Source organism: Panthera tigris, chromosome B1 (assembly GCF_018350195.1).
Source record: "Panthera tigris isolate Pti1 chromosome B1, P.tigris_Pti1_mat1.1, whole genome shotgun sequence".
In the NCBI taxonomy this organism is placed as follows: Eukaryota; Metazoa; Chordata; class Mammalia; order Carnivora; family Felidae; genus Panthera; species Panthera tigris.
Window position 1 is genome coordinate 15987126 of NC_056663.1, and position 12164 is coordinate 15999289.

Consider the following 12164-nt stretch of genomic DNA (forward strand, 5'->3'; position numbering starts at 1 on the left):
AATAAGTCAGACAGAGCAAGAAAAATGCCATGTGATTTCACTTACATGTGGAATCTAAAAAACAAAACAAGCAAACAAACAGACTCTTAAATACAGAAAACTAATTAGTGGTTGGGGGGGGTGGGGGGGAGGGAGTGGGGAGTGGGGGGATGGACAAAATAGGTGAAGAGAATTGAGAGGTACAAACTTCTGGTCATAAAATAAGTAAGTCATGAAATTAAAATGTACAGCAGAAGGAATATAGCCAATAACGTTGTAATAATGTTGAATGGTGACAGATGATAATTACGCTTATCGTGGTGAGCAGTGAGTGATGTATAGTATTGTGGAATCACTATCTGTACACCTTAAATATAACATTGTATGTCAGCCATACTTCAATAGTAAAGTTTTTTTTAATCATATAAAATCTCAAAAAGGTAATTAGGTTTCAAAAGTAATATAAAAACAGGGAGGGGGACAAAACATAAGAGACTCTTCAATATGGAGAACAAACAGAGGGTTACTGGAGGGGTTGTGGGAAGGGGGGAGGGGCTAAATAGGTAAGGGGCATTAAGGAATCTACTCCTGAAATTATTGTTGCACTATACGATAACTAACTTGAATGTGAATTAAAAAAAATAAATTTAAAAAAAGGTAATTAGGTTTGACCCTTTGCATGCAGTATCATTTTACTTCAGGAAATTAAAGATTTAAATAAGCTTACATAAAATCCAAAATGTATTTATTTGGGCCAGAATTTCTTTCCCCAGGGTCCGTGAACATCTGGGGCTCACAAATGTGTTTCAAGTTGCAATTCACGAAACTGTGTGCAAAATATCAAGTGTATGTGGATCTTCATAGAAAGTGAATGCACAGTTTAATCAGGGTCTCAGTCAGGTCTGTAATTGCGGTGACAACTATCCTGGCTTACCCACTACTGTGGCTTTTAGCACATAAAGCCCCGAGTCCTGAGAGCTCCTCGGTCTCAGACAAAAAAATGGAACAGGTGGTCACCCTTCCGCAACCCAAGAAAGATCGATAAAAAGTAATCGATTAAAAATAATTCAAAGATTTATTTTCATTTCAGTTGAAGGTACGAGTAAAACTTAGAAGATTACTTCTCAAGTCATAGAATGCTGCTCCTTCTTCTTATTTAACCCATGTCCTGAGAATGACTTTGCATATAAACCAAAACTACTGGGATCCTTCCTAGTTTCTAGGCTAACTGCGATTTGTCAATGACCCCCTCGTTACCATGAACCCTTACCTTTCATACGTGTATTTTACTAGACTGAGATGTGATTACCTGGCAAGGTCACTACCCCAGATCAATCCAAAAGGGAAAACACGTTATCACGTAAGAATCCTGATCTATGGCGTGATAGGGAACTCGGGGGCTCTCAGTTGGTTGAGGTGTCAGAGAGACCGCTTCCAAATCGTGTAAGTTAAGCTAATTTCTGCCCTCATCGGAGGCAGGCTAGAAGTCAGGAGAACCATCCCGGGAGAGGCCTCTCCATGTTCCCACCACTGCGTGTGGGGAAGGATGGGGCCTGTGCACTCCTGGGAGAGGCCTGGTCTCACAAGGCATACTCAAATTACAGTATCTTTTTTGATTTCTACTTTTAATCCACTAGCCTTTGGTAAGGTCTTCTTGAACAGCCTACTTTGTCTCAGTGGTGCCTCAGAGAATCTTAGGAAGACCTTTAGGCCACCACCGGGGAGAGCAGTCCTTCTGAGGGGGATTTTCCAGTCCAGCCGACTCAACCAGGACATTCTCTTTTCAGTGCTCACCCTGGACATTCTGGTTTTGTTCTCCGAAGAAAGGTGACTTTTGTCACATGCACACGCTTTACGATGTCAAAGTATAAACATAGGTGGCTTTCTCCATCTGTTTAGTTTTTACCTGAAACTTTTATGTTTTTCCATGATCCATCGTGAGCCTCAATCCCCAGTTTTTTAAGAGTTACACCTATTCCGTTACCATCATACCTGCATTAGTAGAAATGACACATATAATTTAATATGTAAGTTTTATGAAACCGTAAGTACATTATCTCAAGATGGCAAATGTCAGACATTTGGGCCACCACTTTCCCCTTGAGGATCCAAATCAGATACCACTATTAATCACAGTGTTCTTTTTGTTAAGCCTAAACTCAGCCTCGGAAATTTTCTCAACTTCTACCAGACGTCTGGCAATGGTATATATACAGCATGGTATATATTTATTTCTGTATATATGTGTGTGTGTGTGTGTGTGTGTACATACATATGTATACACACAGACATAAACACATATACACATACTTAGTAGATATGTCTATTCTTATCATTTTTATTTTATTTTATTTTATTTTATTTTTAATTTTTTTTAACGTTTATTTATTTTTGAGACAGAGAGAGACAGAGCATGAACAGGGGAGGGGCAGAGAGAGAGGGAGACACAGAATCAGAAGCAGGCTCTCTGAGCCATCAGCGCAGAGCCCAACGCAGGGCTCGAACTCACGGACCGTGAGATCGTGACCTGAGCTGAAGTCGGACGCTTAACCGACTGAGCCACCCAGGTGCCCCTATTCTTATCATTTTTAAAATGAACAATTGTTTAAAAATTCTATGCCAGGCATGTGTCCTGATTTTGAGTTAAAAAAAATATCATCACTGTATGCACACCACATATACCCCTACATACATAATTATGGAGAAATATATCCACAATGCTTTGCCCTCAGAGAATGACCATAAACTTTTGGCTTATTAACAGGTTCATCTTACCCTTCCTGATATCCAATATACGAGAATCATCCTGAACTCGAGGTCAAGATCAGAAATAAAGAATACAAGTGAAGCAGCACACACATGATGGGTCAATGGCACAGGCTCTGGAGTTCAACACTGAGTAGGCTCTGAGTCTAGGTCCTGACTCAGCAGCTTCTAAGTTCTTCTCATTTTCTCTCGAGTCTCAGTCTCTTCACTTATGAAATGGAGAGAATAATCCCTACTTCACAGGGTTGTTAAGAAGTAAAGGAACTTTGTGGGGTGCCTGGGTGGCTCAGCCGGTTAAGCGTCCGACCTTGGCTCAGGTCATGATCTCACGGTTTATGGGTTCGAGCCCCACATCGAGCTCTGTGCTGACAGCTCGGAGCCTGGAGCCTGCTTGGGATTCTGTGTCTCCCTCTCTCTCTGCCCTTCTCCTGCTCGTGCTCTGTCTCTCCCTCTATCTCTCAAAAATAAATAAACATTAAAAAATTTTAAAAAATCAAGATGAAAGTTACCATTGCCAGTTTTCAAACCCCATTTCCTTCACATGAAAACCTAGTTTGTTAAGAATTTCCTTAGATTCTTGCCCGAGTATTGTTCTTCTTTCTTCTGTGTTTTTCCGTGGTGTGAGATCCAGGAAAACCTGTTTTTAACAAAAGGAACAATGGGTTGGTTAAAATGTGAAATACATTCCACTACAGATACCTCTATATAGACTCCCAGGGTCTTGGTCCTTTGAACTGTATTATTTAGGTTGTTAATGTGAAAGAGAGAAGAAATAACCAATAAAATCATGCACGTCCAAAACAAATGTCTCCGGTAAAACAATTAACCATATAAATTCTGATATGAGCTCTTGGACATTTTTAGTTTGCTTGCATGCATGGGTTAGAGGCATGCACTGATTTGTTCATCAGGCCAAGAGCAGAGAGAAGTGTCCACCTTTTGAGGGCTTTCCTTTGAGGTCAATATGGACCTGTGAGGGTGTCATCAGCGCCCCCTGCCTTCTGGGTCAAACCAGGTAGGAATTTCTGAAGGAATGGGTTCCTGAGCTGCTGTGTAGAACTCGTCGAAACTTATCATGATCTAGTCTTGGAGTTTCAGCCTGTAAGAAATTAAGAACATAAGGGAAAGGAAAAGGCGAAACATTGAGACATATCTGATATACAAACATAAGATCAGACTTCTATTCCAGCAGACATAAAAACCAGGTCCCTTCCCAAAACTTTTACCCCTTTTAGCTCAGACATTACGTTGTAGCTTTTAAAGTGTTGTTTTGAATTTTATGATTTTATCCAAGTGGGTATGGAAGAGAACTAGTAATTTAAATTAAAAAGTAAAATGAGGACAGAAGACTTTGAAACAGGATTACCAGTCAAAGAGCAATTTCTTCATAAATATATATGTTGTGTGTATATGTACGTGTGTGATTATAATCCTGCTTGCTTATATGGCAGGATTGGGCTTTGTGTTTTCCTACAGTAGAAATGGGACTGCAGAAGACAGAAAGAAAGCCTGACAGCAGGGAAGCATTCCTAATCCCTCTGATGCTTGCCCAGCTGAACCAGCCTCCAGTGTTCCCCCCACTACACAACCCTCAGTCCACCCTACCTGTGCTCTGGTTCTGTGTGGACTGAATGACCTGTCCTCGTCAAAGGCTCTATGCCAGGTGACATACCTGTGCAGGGGCTGTTGATGCTCCTTGGGACTGATCTATCTCCTCAGAAATTGAGATAACACCATGAGAAGCACATCTCTGTAAGCATTAAAGAATCTATAGGAACAAAAATAAGATATGGTGATAAGCAAAGAAGAAAGGCTGGCATTGTTGATCACAGACGGGATTGGGATTTGTGTCCAGCAGAGAAATGGTATTACCTCAAACTCTCCTCCTTCCAGATCCTATGTAAATAATTCAGAAATTCAATAAAAATTTATTGAGAACTGAATGCTTTGCAAACACTGGGGATCCAAAGGTCATTAAGACATGGTCTCTGCATCAAGAATGTTGGTCTAGGGGCGCTTAGGTGGCTCAGTCGGTTAAGCATCCGACTTGGGTTCAGGTCATGATCTTAACAGTTCGTGAGTTCAAGCCCCATGTTGGGCTCTGTGCTGACAGCTCAGAGGCTGGAGCCTGCTTCAGCTTCTGTGTCTCCCTCTCTCTCGAGCCCTCCCCAACTCGCTCTCTCTCTCTCTCCCCCAAAAAATACATAAACATTGAAAAAATTAAAAAACAAAAAGAATGTTGGTCTAGTTGGAGACAGCTGAGTATATCATCATTAGTGCTGAGAGCAGAGTACAGAAGCTTGTAGGATCCTAATACCAGCCACTTGAATCAGGATGAAGGGTTGGGGTGAAGAACGCGTGTCAGGGAAGGTTACCCAGAAAAGACACTCTTGGGGTGAATTTTGAAGGAGGAACAGCAGTTCAGCAGTTGACTGGGCAAAAAGTGTGTGTGTGTCTGTGTGTGTGTGTGTGTCTGCAAATGGGAGTGAGCAGGCGGTAGGGAGTTGGACAGAAGTCACATCAGGAAACAGCTGAAGAAGAAAGTGAGAGAAAGCATTGCAGGGGTTTGCGGGTGAATCCGTAGGGCTGCGGTGGAAGATGCAGGGAGGTGTGGAGAGAGACTGGAGAGAAACGAGGCCAGAGAGGTGGGTGGGATCAGGTTGACGGAGACCTTAAGTAGCAGCCACAGGAAGAGAAGCAGGTAAGGAACTGCTTCTTACCCCCAAAGCTGGGGAGCACCACAGAAGGAGGAGCAGCGGAGAAGCAAAATCAGGTTGATGTCACAGAAAGATGGCTTTGGCTGCAGCGAAGTCACTGGCCTAGCAAAGAGCCAGGCCAGAGGCAGGCAAATAGCTGGGAGTTATTGACATAACCTAGGTGAGAGCTGACAAGTGGTGGCGTAGAGAGGAGGGGACGGACACGGCAGGGCTAAGTGAAAATGTGAAAGAATTTCTCTCCACCCTCCTTCATGGAACCCACCCGCCTCCAGCACAGTCAAGGAGCTTTGGCCCTTTTAGAGTCTGAGAAATATACTTTTCAAGCAGAGTGAGGCAATATACCCTAAGTGCTTGAGTGTGACTTCAGCTCCTGACTGGTCTCGTTGGCTTGCTTTTTTTTTTTTTTTAATGGATCAACATTAAATCCTTGCCAGGTTTCCAAACCACCCCCCTCCCCCACCACCACCACTTCTCCTCCCCTCAGGAGCTTGGTCATCTTGCCCGGCATAAGAGCCAGGAGGACCTACTTTGAGTCTTTAATGATCTGAGTACCTTCTGAGAATGTCAGCAGGAAACTACAGAGACAGGTCCTAGCCCCTTATGCCCTATACCATTTTGGAAGCTCTTTCTCTCAGCCGGGCCCAGACACAATTTGCAATCCTTACAGAAAAGTGTTAATATTTTAAAAATAAGAACTAATTTAATTAAAAGAAGGAGAAAAGTAATTAATATAAATATACTGCCCAAAGATCATCGCTGCTAACATTTTGGTGTTAGCATTCCTGTTTTTTCTGTGTGTATTATTAACAGTTGAGGTTATTATTATAGAGTTTTATGCAGATAGATAGATCCTAATATCTTGTTCTTTTCACTTAACCTTATTATATGAACCTTTCTCATGTGATTACAAACTTTGGGGGGAGGGCTATTTTACTGGCTGTGTAATATTCCTTCAAGTGAAAGTTCCACACTTTACTGTTTATTTAGCCACTTCCCGAATGTTGGTTGTTAGAGTCATTCCAAGTTCTGTCTATTATGAATAACTCTCTAATGAGGAATTTTACACAACCAGCTTTTCTCTGTATTCTCAATTATCTTCTTAAAATTACATTAGTAGAATAATTGAATCAAAGAAAATATTTAACCTTCTTGACAAAAGTACCTTCCCCAACAACGTATAAGAGTGCAAAGATATGAACTTGAAACTAATTCTACTTATTGACTGAATTATTTGGGGGCAGTTATTTAACCTCTCTGAGCCTCAGCTTTGTTAATTATAGAATGGAGGTGCCCACCTCACAGAATTATGAAATTTAAAAGATGTAATGTGTAATTTGGCACACGTTATGGTGCATAGGAGGTGTTCAACCCAAATATTAGTTCCTTCTTCCCTTCTGCTATTCTTTTTTCCAGTGTTTTTATTTTATTTAAAAAAATTGTTTTAACCTTTATTATTGAGAGACAGAGGGAGACAGAGCATGAGCCGGAGAGGACCAGAGAGGAACCGCGAGACCATGATTTCAGCCAAAGTCGGACACTAACCAACTGAGCCACCCAGGTGCCCCTCCACTGTTGAATAAAATAGACTTCAGGTTTGTTGCATTTCCTATTAGTCAGGCATTTGGTCATGGTTGAAACATCTTGACCACGAGGCCTGTGAAGTGGGTAACTGTACCATCCAGGCACGTTGTTTGTATTTGGCTTCTAGAACTCACCAGATACTATGTAATCGAATCCGTAGTAGATATTTGGTGCATTTGTTACTGTTACCGCATTTCTGAACAGGGCTAGTGTTTTATATATTTTTCTATTTTCTCCTTATGCAAATTATTTACCATCTCTGTTCGCAGCTTCCCCATCAGAAAAAATAAGGATAATACATACCCGTCCTATCTTACTTGGGTAATGAAAGCATTTCTCGCTATCAAGCTTTTAACTCACAGACTAACTACACACACACTGAGCAAGATATGGGTAGAATTAGCCATACATAAGAGAGACATAGAAGGAAAGAGGCAAGAAGACACTAACCTTTACCCAAAGCCTGTATTTTACACGTATTAATTATACGCACGCACACACACACACACACACATACACACACACACTAGCATGAGGTGCTTCACAGATATTCAGATTTCACAGACAAGGAGGGGAAGCAATGTCCTCGAGTTGCCAAGACACAATTCAAATACTAAACTGTATCGTCACATGCAGGGGGACACTTTTCTGTTTTTTGGGGGACTTAGTCTTTATTAAAACTATTTATGAGGTTGAACAATTAATTGTTTTTACTAACTTGCACTTTGCTACTTAGAGAGAAAAGCACAACATGGTGAATTCATCTGGGCAATTTATTTTATTGCTTCTGTTCAAAGGATCCCCTGAAAGGAAGCTGCGTTGATAACCACCAGACATCAGCGAAACCAGAGGAAACTATGATGTGTATGCATGATGAGGGGGCAGGAAGAGTGGAAGAGATTTCATGATCCCAAACAAAAGTTTCGTTTGTTTTCAGGTTATAAAACATAAACAAACTTCAGCTGGAAGACAGTTCAATTAATATTTAAGGATCGACTACGAGCTCTGTGCTGGCTGCTCGTGCCTGTAACCACCTGTAACAAGCATGAAGGACAGTACGTGCACCTCTTGGAAAGGAGAGGCACAAAATGAAAAGGCTTTTCGGGGCTCCTGGGTGGCTCAGTCGGTTAAGCATCTGACTTCGGCTCAGGTCATGATCTCACGGTCCGTGAGCTCGAGCCCCGCATTGGGCTCTGGGCTGATGGCTCAGAGCCTGGAGGCTGTTTCAGATTCTGTGTCTCCCTCTCTCTCTGACCCTCCCCCGTTCATGCTCTGTCTCTGTCTCAAAAATAAATAAACATTTTAAAAAAATTAAAAAAAGAAAAGACTTCTTATATTACTGAGGGCTCCTCTCACCAAAAAAAATTTCTTAGGACAGGTCAGAGTGATATCTCCACCCTACCCCCCCAAGAGAAATAAATATGTAGGGAAAAAAAAAAAAAAAAAAAAACCTGGTCAAGAGTGTATACTAAAAAACTGATATGTCCATTGGGTGAAACCACATGAAACTGCAGTTTTGTAGGCCAAAATCAGTCAAATATCATCATTTTCATATGGCTGAGTTTATACAAATGGCATTGTTCCGTAAGCCTAGAGAGAGTTGTTTCCAGGAACTGACTTCAAAAGTGACACTTGGTAGTTAGGATTTGGGTGAGCTATTGCCCCTAAATTATATTCATCACTTTTAAAATGGAACTCAAATTTATATTTATATAAATATGCATTTTTTTATTTGAGAGAGAAAGAAAGTGTGTGCAAGCAGGGGAGAGGGGCAGAAAGAAAGAGAGAGAGAGAGAGTGAGAGAGAGAGAGAGAGAGTGAGAGAGAATCTCAAGCAGGCTCCACACGGGGCTCAATCTCACGACCCTGGATCATGACCTGAACCCAAATCAAGAGCCGGATGCTCAACCGACTGAGCCACCCAGGCGCCCCAAGGAACTCTGAAACATTTTGACAGATATTTCAAACTACACAAAAGAAAAATAACTTAGTTACAACAGAATCTCCAAGTCCTGTGCTTCTTTCCTTTCTTCACCTGAAAAATCACCTGAATAATAGGTCGAGTAGCTTTGTGTATATTTTGATGGCTGCATGCACAATACTTTGTAGGAATATCTACGTTGCCCCCAGCACGGGAGAGGGCATGAAATAACGAATTAGGAGGCCTGCTGCCTTCCAGTTGTGTGCAAAGCTTAGGCAAAGCTACTCGCCATCACGGCTTTGGTTTACATCTGCATGAAACAAAGATAATAACTTGCCTCGTGGAGTAATTTGTGAGCATGACACGAAATGTAATAAAGTGAGAGACCTTTATAATGACCAAGTGTTACACAATTAGAAAAGCTGGTTTCTATACGTTAATAAAGATTAATGCTGCGGATCACTGAGCATTCTACAACCAGAAACTTAAATCGATTGTTTTCCGTTACCTCTTGCAGGGTAAGGAGAGAGAGAGCCAACTGTAGTGGCTTCGGCTTGGTCCCAGCACAACGCCAAGGGCCACATGTCTGTTCTCTTCTTGACCAGTTCAACGTGGCTGGTGTAGACAGATCCCATGTCCTAGCTGGGGCCCTCAAAGATTATTTTGTGGGCTTAACTGATGCAGATAGGCTTCACGCACGGATCGGATTGAGTGGGGAATTGCAAAGTGCCCATTTTATGATCCCGGTGGTGGGGAGACACAGTTGGAGACAACCTGGTTTCCTAGATTGTGCCGATTTGCAGACTTAGTGCATTCCAGCAATGTCACTTCGGTAAGTAGCAAGCATTCTTACAAGATCTGCTTGAGCGCAGCAAAGATGTGGCCACTGCCCTCCAGGGCCTCGCACCGGAGCCTGGGGTCAGACAGGTGACTTAACAGCACTGCGGTAGACATCAGAGTAGACCAAAAAGGCGACGGGGAAACCGAGCAGGGAGAGATCAGTTCTAACAGGCAGTTTAGGACGCTTCGTTGAGAAGGAGGAATTAAGTCAAATTGGGTGGCTAGGAAGGAAGGAAAAGAATTCAAGCGGACGAATAGTTTGATGCAAGAAACCAGGGGTCCACGCGGCAGTTCATGTGCAAGCTACGTGGGGCTGGAGATCGGGGAGGGGTGAGAGGGCTTTGAACACCTGCCAGGAGCGGAGGCATTAGGCCTTTATTCTGTGGGAAGCAGGGAGACGTCCTAAAGGCCTCCAAGCAAGAAAGTAACGCCTGGAAGTCCCACAAACCAAGAAGGAGGTCAATTCTCCAATGGAAGGGTGGGTGGGGAGATAAAGGAGCCTTTCAGTTCGCAGTGACACAGGAGCCCTGAAACGCAGACATCCTTCAAAGGAGATACATTGAGTTACACTGTAGGCTCCCTGAAGGCAGGGTCAGGGGCTTAGCCATTTTTGTTTCCTTCTTGTCAAGCACAGTTCGCGGTGGTTAAAAAAAGACAGGAAGGAGGCAGGGAGCGAGGACGAAACTTTGCTGAATGAACCAAACTCACGTAGGAATGGTGCGGCTGTTTGTTTTGTTTTTCACTTTTAACGTTTATTTTTGGGGGGGAGAGCGCGAGCGAGCGTGGGGGAGGAGCAGAGAGCGAGAGGGAGACACTGAACCTCCACTGCGGGGCTCGAACCCACGCACCGTGAGGTCCTGACCTGAGCCTGAACCCACTGAGCCACCCAGGCGAACGGTGGGGCTTTAAACGGCTGCACCCCCGCGAAGACTGAGCGCGCAGGCCCCGGGGGGGGGGGGGACTGGTCCCAGTCTCTCCCCCCCCCCCCCCCCCCAGCCGGGGGGAGGTCGGACGGGCCTCCGCGCAGCCCAGAGCGTCGCTCTCCGGAGGGAGGAAAGGGCGCCTACCTCGGCTCGGCCGGGAGAACCGAACGCGCCCACCCAGGCCGAGGGCGGAGTCCGGGCAGCCACGCGAAGCGGTCGCTGAACTCAGTCTGCGGGAGGCGGGAGGCCTTCGGAGCGGCGGACTCACAAAGCGAACGAAGGCGCCTCTGGGGCGGGTGAGGCGCCGGGAGGGCTCGCCCGGGACGTCGTCTCTCCCCGCGGAGCCGGAGGGCGACCGTCCCCGGCGGGAAGGGGGCGCGCCCGGTCCCACCCGGCGGCCGGGAGGACCCGCGCGAGGCCGCGCCCCGCTTTCGGGGTTGCCGCGGCGGCGGTTTGGGGGTGCTGCGGCTTGAGAAGGGGGCACCGAGAATGCAGAGGGCTCTGATCAGAGCCGGCGCCCCTGCCGGCCTGCCCTCGACCGCCGCCGCCCCGAGTCCAGGGCCCTCGTCTGCGCCACCGCAGCCGCGCAGCCTGGGCCGTTGTCCCCGGAGACTTGTGTCCCGGCACGCGGCAGGGCCTCCCCGCGGCGCGTCTCCGGAAGCCGAGGGAAGAGCCCTCGAACGCGGGCGGCGCGGGGCTGAGCGGAGGAGACCGACCGCCGCCGCGCCCCGGGGAGTGTGTGCCGCCGCAGGGCCCGAGCTACCCCCGGAGGCGCCGCAGGGCGCAGCGGTGGCGCAGCGGGGTCGGTGGCCCGGGTGGGGGACTGCGCCTGGGGCGCCTGCCGACGCACGGAGGTCCGGGTTCTCTCAGCCCTAAGAATGGGCCTGGCAGGAGAGGGTACCTGCAAGAAAGGAATGAATCTGCAGGTAGCTACGTTCTTTCTGTATTAAGGCAAAGCACTGCGCTCCCCTCTGGATAAATCAGAAAAATAACAGTCAAGCTTGACGGAGAGTTAGGCAGAGGGTCCCGAGGCAGAAACCCTTTCTACCGCCTCCCCTAGCTGTCTCTGTTTCCTCACAACAAAAACTACCGTGTACCTGTCTACACAGCGTCTTCCGGAAGATTAGGATAAAGAGATCTTTTCCCTACCAGGAGAGTCTGCTAGCATCCTATGTTCTTTGCATTTCCACGTAAATTTTAGAATCCGTTTGTCAATTTCTGCCCCCAAAGAGCTTGCGCAGACTTTGATCAGCGTTGTATTGGACCTATTTTGTCAAATTTATTCCTAAATATCTCATGTTTTTGTAAATTTAGTAAAAATTTGATGCTATTGTAAATGTTATTTCTTAATTCAATTTCCAAGTGTTTTTTGCCAGTAGAGAGAAATCCAGTTGGGGCGCCTGGGTGGCTCAGTCGGTTGAGCATCCGACTTCGGCTT

At 45.4% G+C, this 12164-nt stretch overlaps 1 long non-coding RNA gene across 1 annotated transcript; it reads right to left on the reverse strand.

The window, feature by feature from the left end:
* Positions 1 to 14: 14 nt before the first annotated feature.
* LOC102952709 lies at positions 15 to 10939 on the reverse strand. Its single transcript, XR_006216188.1, has 6 exons — positions 10871 to 10939; positions 4418 to 4513; positions 3682 to 3844; positions 3255 to 3382; positions 1886 to 1971; positions 15 to 54 (listed from the first exon to the last, which is right to left on the reverse strand). It is a non-coding gene; the product is annotated as an uncharacterized LOC102952709 (long non-coding RNA).
* Between the last annotated feature and the right edge of the window lie 1225 nt (positions 10940 to 12164).